General features: G+C 40.1%; 1 long non-coding RNA gene across 1 annotated transcript; it reads left to right on the top strand.

Moving 5' to 3' along the window:
- Positions 1-1,115: 1,115 nt before the first annotated feature.
- Positions 1,116-5,758, top strand: LOC146393896 (uncharacterized). The gene is made up of 2 exons (XR_014799975.1): positions 1,116-1,207; positions 3,312-5,758. It is a non-coding gene; the product is annotated as an uncharacterized LOC146393896 (long non-coding RNA).
- Positions 5,759-6,196: the final 438 nt, after the last annotated feature.

Genomic DNA, 6,196 nt, shown 5'->3' with positions numbered 1-6,196 from the left:
TTTTATGCTAGTAAACAGACTATTGCTTCATGTGTTTTTATGCGTCTCTTCTCCTTCCTGCATGCACGCGCAGGTCGCGAAATCACACGTGTGTTTGGACCATAGTGTATATTTTGAAATGCCGTTTCGACACGTTACCGTGTGAGACAAAACAGAAACTGCAGCATTATAATGGCTCCTCATCTGACCGTGTCATTTTGTTTGTCAGCAGATTGCAAAATGCAAGAAAAGACCAAGTAACTAATTGTTCTTTAATTCCAAGGATCTGATTCAGAAATTCTTTGTGGTAAAAGTGGATGTGCAGCTACAAAATCAACTGCTCCTCATTAATTAAATTCAAGTGTATATTCAGTGTTTGGGGGTCGGGAATAATTAAAGCAGCAAAATCTACTTAAAGTCTTGCAAATTAAATAAGTGTAATTTAGCCAAAGAAATTAATGTATTGATCTGAATTCTCATTTGTTTCAAGACTACCAGCGTATGAGTGTAACTCCCAGCGCTGCAGTTCAAAGTCCGAACACCTTTTGCAAAGTTTTTTAAACTAATGAGAATTCTTGTCATGGCCATGGAGTGATATAGTTTGTTTTCCCGGTGATCCGCAGCATCAGCAGCTGGTTGTCTGTTGCCATTTCCGGCTTCTGATGATTAAGAGGCTTATGGAGACCGTGAAACGCCTTCAAGCTTCACTGGACAGTCAGAAACTACTGTGAACGCTTACTGTGCTTATGTTTTTGGATACATGAACAACAACTATGCCTTTTAGTCTATTTCTGTTGCTCCTTCTATGCAGAGTTAGGATCCTTCTTACACCTTCAACCCATGTGCTTGAATCGTCACGGCTGACTCATTCAATTATCTGACTCACCAAGCCACTCAGTCTCCAACTGTGGGCTGCATGTGGGCCAATTTCCACACACACTCTCTCTCTCTCTCTCTCACACACACACACAGGCACAGAAGCATATCTACTGTATATACACACATAATGGAAAAAAGTCCCGCCTCTTTCTGTGTCATGTTGTTTTGCGTAAACAAGGCATCTGTCTCTGTTGCCAAATATAGAGATGATGCCTCAAATAGGGTCTCTTTGTACATGGAAATTTTCATGTACAGAGACACAAGGATGCACAACCTGTGATGCCATCTTTAGAACATCAAGCTGTCGTGCCTGTTGGCAACTCTCAGTGTCAAACTGGAGGTGAAGGAGGTGAGCCATTTTGTTGAAATCATTTGCATGGCTATTAGATTCGCTGTGGTCATGACCACGGGGCTCTACGGATGTTTTAAAATGTCTTGATATTGCACCAAAGTCAAGTTTTAACATGAGCATCAAGCTGTTTTTTTTAAATATTCTATTCTTCAACCAAGATTACCATACAGATCAAAGTAAGGGAATAAAAAATATTGAATGTTATATTGTTTTCTTTCTTTCTCTCGGCACAGTGGACCACAAGTGAGTTACAACAGAGCTCTGTAGCCTGAAGGAGTGTATCACTCCAAAATCAAATTGACATATTCTTCCCCTGGCCTGTAGTGCTATTTATTCATTTTGATTATTTTGGTGTGATGTTTCCCAGTTTGGGAGGTATCAGCTATCGAAATGTCTTCCTTTTCTTAATGCAAGAGCTATTTTTCTTTTTATCTAATGACAAACAGCAGCTATAATATTACAGAAGAAAGTGCTCATCTCGTCTATGCATCAAAAAGGAGGCTCATGCTTATGACAGCATGGGAAAATCTACAGCACTGTGCAAATGTTTTGATCCAACCCTCGTTTCTTTATACATTTTGCTTCCAAGGAGCTGGGCTTTCATGTAATTTTAAACTGGTGTCAAGCAATAGCCCTCCAGACTTTCTAAAGGTCTTTTAAAATTTCCTTTTGTGATTGGCCAGTTTTTCACTGATTTTCAGTCCAATCTTTGTACCTGATCATTTTGTTTAAGCCACTTAACACTGAGCTATAAATCATTTTGGACAAAAAAGGCTCCTAATTCAAGAGCTGTACCAGTGTTGTGTCTACATAACAGCAAACTTGGACTTATCAAAGCAAACGTAACCAACCTACCTTCAGGCACATATAATTATTTACCCGTTCTTTAGTTTAGCCAATGAAAGATTCCAAAGATAATGCAGTTTGACAGCCATAAAATTTTATTTTTGTATTTAGTTTTGTATGTATTCCATTGCACGACTCAATAAATCGCTTTATCTATTTTCCATTTTCATAGTAAAATATAACAAATAGGGGGTGTGTCAGAAAATCTGTACAGTAATGAAAATAATGGTGACCTACCTGACCCAGCTTTAACATTAGCTAGGTTCAGTAGACAATACCCTAACCTGCTCATATGGTGGGTTGTGGATTTTGATTTTTTTTTAATTTAATAATTGGATCACGGTTTCTCAAAAGTGGCATTTCAGTTAATTTTGTAAAACGTATTTATTTATTGAATTTATCTATTTATGGCATTTTCGCACCTAAACCCAAGTGCCATCTGCTTTTATTATAGATAAATGTGATAGGATGAAAATATGGAAAATATGTCAACTTGATTTTTGGGTTGAACTATCCCTTTAAGCCAGCCACTCTGTGTTAAAAGGATAGATTTCTTTGTATTGTGGAAATCATGTACGACCACGTTCACTCATGTGGAAAAACATTGAGAAGACTCGGCTGTCTTACGCAGAAACACTTACAGCAGCAAGCTCAGGTGAAAAGAAATGTGAATGGCAATAAAGGCTGACACGTGTAAAGCCACCATCCATTCTGAAAGCCATCCTGAAAACAGAGTGAATTTCTATAAAAATAGGCAATTTACGTGTATTGCACATTCCTCTCGCTCTGTCCCTCTTTGAATACAAGACATCATGCATGTGGCAAAGATACAATGATTGTTAACTATGCAGTTTTTTTTTTTGTTTGATTTTTTTCTTCTAAATTTAGAAAACAGGAGCTCTGATGGTCCTTGGTGTCTGCAGACAGATGGTGAATCATTAGATTCTTGCACGTTGCTCTAATAATAGATGATAGATGATGTCATTCATAAAAGTTCCATATAGTTGTTTTTATCTTGAAGGACACTCTGTTTGGTGGCTCATAAACTCCAGTAGTTCTATTAAATGCAATGGAGATTTACTCGAATGTAATGACTGAGAATAAAAATTCTAAGTGTCTGAAGTAGGAGACTAAGGTGGTGTTATGTGGATATTAATTTCAGTTGTTATGTTTCTTATCATTCTTTTATATTCCCAAAAGAGCTATAACTCCAACCTGTGACACCCCTTCCGCTTCCCATTTTGTTTCTCCATAGCTGCCTTCGCTCTCGCTGAGCCTTAATTGCAGGAGTGGAGTCAGGTGTGTTGGAGTCGGCGTAGAGCTCCACCAGCTGCAACCAGCCATCATCAACACCTCTTCATATAGTCAGCCCTGCTGTCAGCTCATAGACTCAACTATAGCCCGCCTGCTCCTTTTCAGAGAATCAGTCATCTCTAGAAATGGATGTCTTTCTGTGCAAAAGTCAGAATATGTGGGCAAGATTTTTGCTGTCATAAGCTGTCTTAATAGCACCAACCAATCCCATTTGAGCGGGCTTTGGTTGCATGCAGGTAAACCGAAGTACAGAGAGAGAACACATTTTCTGAAATGCAATCTTGAAACCATCGACTGTTGCCTGCTGGCAATCTTGCTTTCTATTGGCTTTCAAAATGTATCTGCATTCACGAGCAATGACAAGTAGTCTTGGCCTTGATACCTGATGGATACACCCGAAGCCTTGAAGTGTGGGCAGCTGTCCACAGAGGCTGTGTTTAAACAATCGCCACAGGGCTCTCAGAGTGCACAATTCCTGCCTGTCTGTCCTGAATCCTTCATACTTAAGCCTCACTGGATCCCTCTCCAACTTGGCTTGTCTGTCAATCTTGGAACCCCAGCTACCCTCTCCACCTTACAACCGGGGAGGGGGGGCAGTTTAGGTTTAGGCTGAGCTGTTTCCCTAACGCACTTCAGCCTGATTTGCCTCTGCACTTCTCTGCTCACTAAGCCCAACCTGCAGCTCAGCCCCAGAGCTCCAGTTACCAGCCTGAGCAACTCCTACCTTCTTTACAACGTTCTTGCTATAATAAGTCGCCATTTGCATTTAATCGCTCTCATTCATTCGTCTGCTTTTTGAGTTCACATTTTCTGACCCCCCCCCCCCCACTTTAATGATAGGCTTAAAAGAGCAAACTCATCATTCTTTTCACAAGTTTTACCAAGCATATTCATGCTCTGTTACTAGGGCTCGATGAATAAATAAGCCCATACACAGTGGCCATATCTGTCTATGGAATTTTCTCTTATTTTATTAATTCCCACCGTTTACTACTACCCTCGTAAGGATGATATATGACCAAGGCACTGGCCCTTTGAAACACAGGATTGTCTGCCACTGTCTGTAATTAACATGAGCAGGTACACACAGAAAGCACAGAGATCTGACAGGATTTCCCTTGAATGGGCTGAGTGGGCCCAGGGACACCATTACCCTAACTGATGAGGGCTATTTCTCATTCCTGTCCAGTCACTTCACAGCCATTAGTGTGTGCATTATCGACCTGTGGAGAGGTCTTTGTGCTCACGGGGAAACACCTGCAGGTCAAATCATCCCACCTCCTCTACCCCTTCTCAGTCCTCCTCTAACCCTCATCAGCAGGCATAAGATCAGGGAGAGAGAATAAAAACAGTGTTCCCCATGTGGGAGATGAAAACGAGAGAAGAGAGAGCAAGATGGCGGCCGACACAATCTAATATATTGGAGAGTGGGTGTGAATAGATACTGTACAGTATGCGTTCAAGTGCATTGCCCAAGTCAAAGAAGACAAGGCAGGTATATTTTCACTATTAACCTCCTAGGACCTGGCATCCACATATGTGGACATCACATTTTGGGTTATTTAGACCAAAATACTCAATTTTGCTCTACAAGGGCCTGATATCCACTTACGAGGACATTATACTGCTACTGTTCTATCAGAATTTTAAACAAATATCCTCATATGTGGCTCTTATTTTTCATAAAAACAAAAATAAGGTAAAAATAAATAAATCTGTAGTTCCTATAGTTAAAACATTATAACAATAGCTAATTTGGACTCATAGTTGAATTTCCTGTGTGGGGAAATCTGTGTTTAAGGGTTGCAATGGGAGCACATTCACTGGGATAATCCCCTGGTGATTTTGCCCACTTACAAAGACAATCTGTAGTTTGGTTTCATTTTAACTGAGCGAGACAGAATGTCAACCAAAAAGCACATTACGCAGGTTGTTATGAATTAATTTGCATTTCATTGAGTGAAATTTGATTTTGTTTGTAAGCACAACAGTGAGAAGTCTTTTGCAGTTGTCATCAGATCACTAGACGTCTCTTTACAGAAACCTTTTTAGGTTTCATGGCAACTTCAGCTCCCTCCACCAATTTTCTATTGGATCTAGTCTGGACTGACTAGATCGCTCCAAGATCTTAATGTGCTTCTTCTTTAGCCATTTCTTTATTACCTTGGTGATAGGTTTTGGTTATTGTCATTCTGGAAGACCTATCCACTGCCCATCTTCAGTGTTCAGGCTGGCGGAAGCCTGAGATCCTTTACAACACGTTTTCATCCCAACGTGTAACATACTGACGATTTGTCACAGTGCTACACGTTGGGAATGAGAACGAGTTGGAATGAATCTATAAATTTGTTTTATGTGTGAAATGAAAATAAACGGAACAAAACATTATGTACCTTAAATCTGTTCACTTTCACATACTGAATCACTTTGGAAAACATTATGTGATGGCCACAACATGTAGCCATTTTATTCTTGAATTATCAGTGATACTTTCATGTGTTTGTGTTGGAATGGACGGCTGATGCCTCTGCTCTAAGCATCTCTTATCGCTGCAAGCGGGTTTATATATGAGTCAATTGAGAACTCAGAGCCTTTAATAAGGACGTGGAAGGGTATCTTTTGCTTCACCATGAGACGTCTAAGGGCGTGACAAATCGTCTGTATGTTATGCGTTGGGAATGAAATTGCTCTGTCCTTTAATGAGGTGAAGTCATTCTGTATCCTTAGCAGAAAAACAGCCCCAAATCATAGTGTTTCCACCTCCATGCTAAACTGTGGGGATGTGTTCTTTGGGTTATATTCAGCACTTCTCTTCATCCAAACACG

Source organism: Perissodus microlepis, chromosome 1 (genome assembly GCF_051167445.1).
Source record: "Perissodus microlepis isolate ML-2025 ecotype Zambia chromosome 1, ASM5116744v1, whole genome shotgun sequence".
Taxonomy (NCBI): Eukaryota; Metazoa; Chordata; class Actinopteri; order Cichliformes; family Cichlidae; genus Perissodus; species Perissodus microlepis.
The sequence above is the reverse complement of the archived record's forward strand: the minus strand, read 5'-3'. Positions and strand labels throughout refer to the sequence as shown.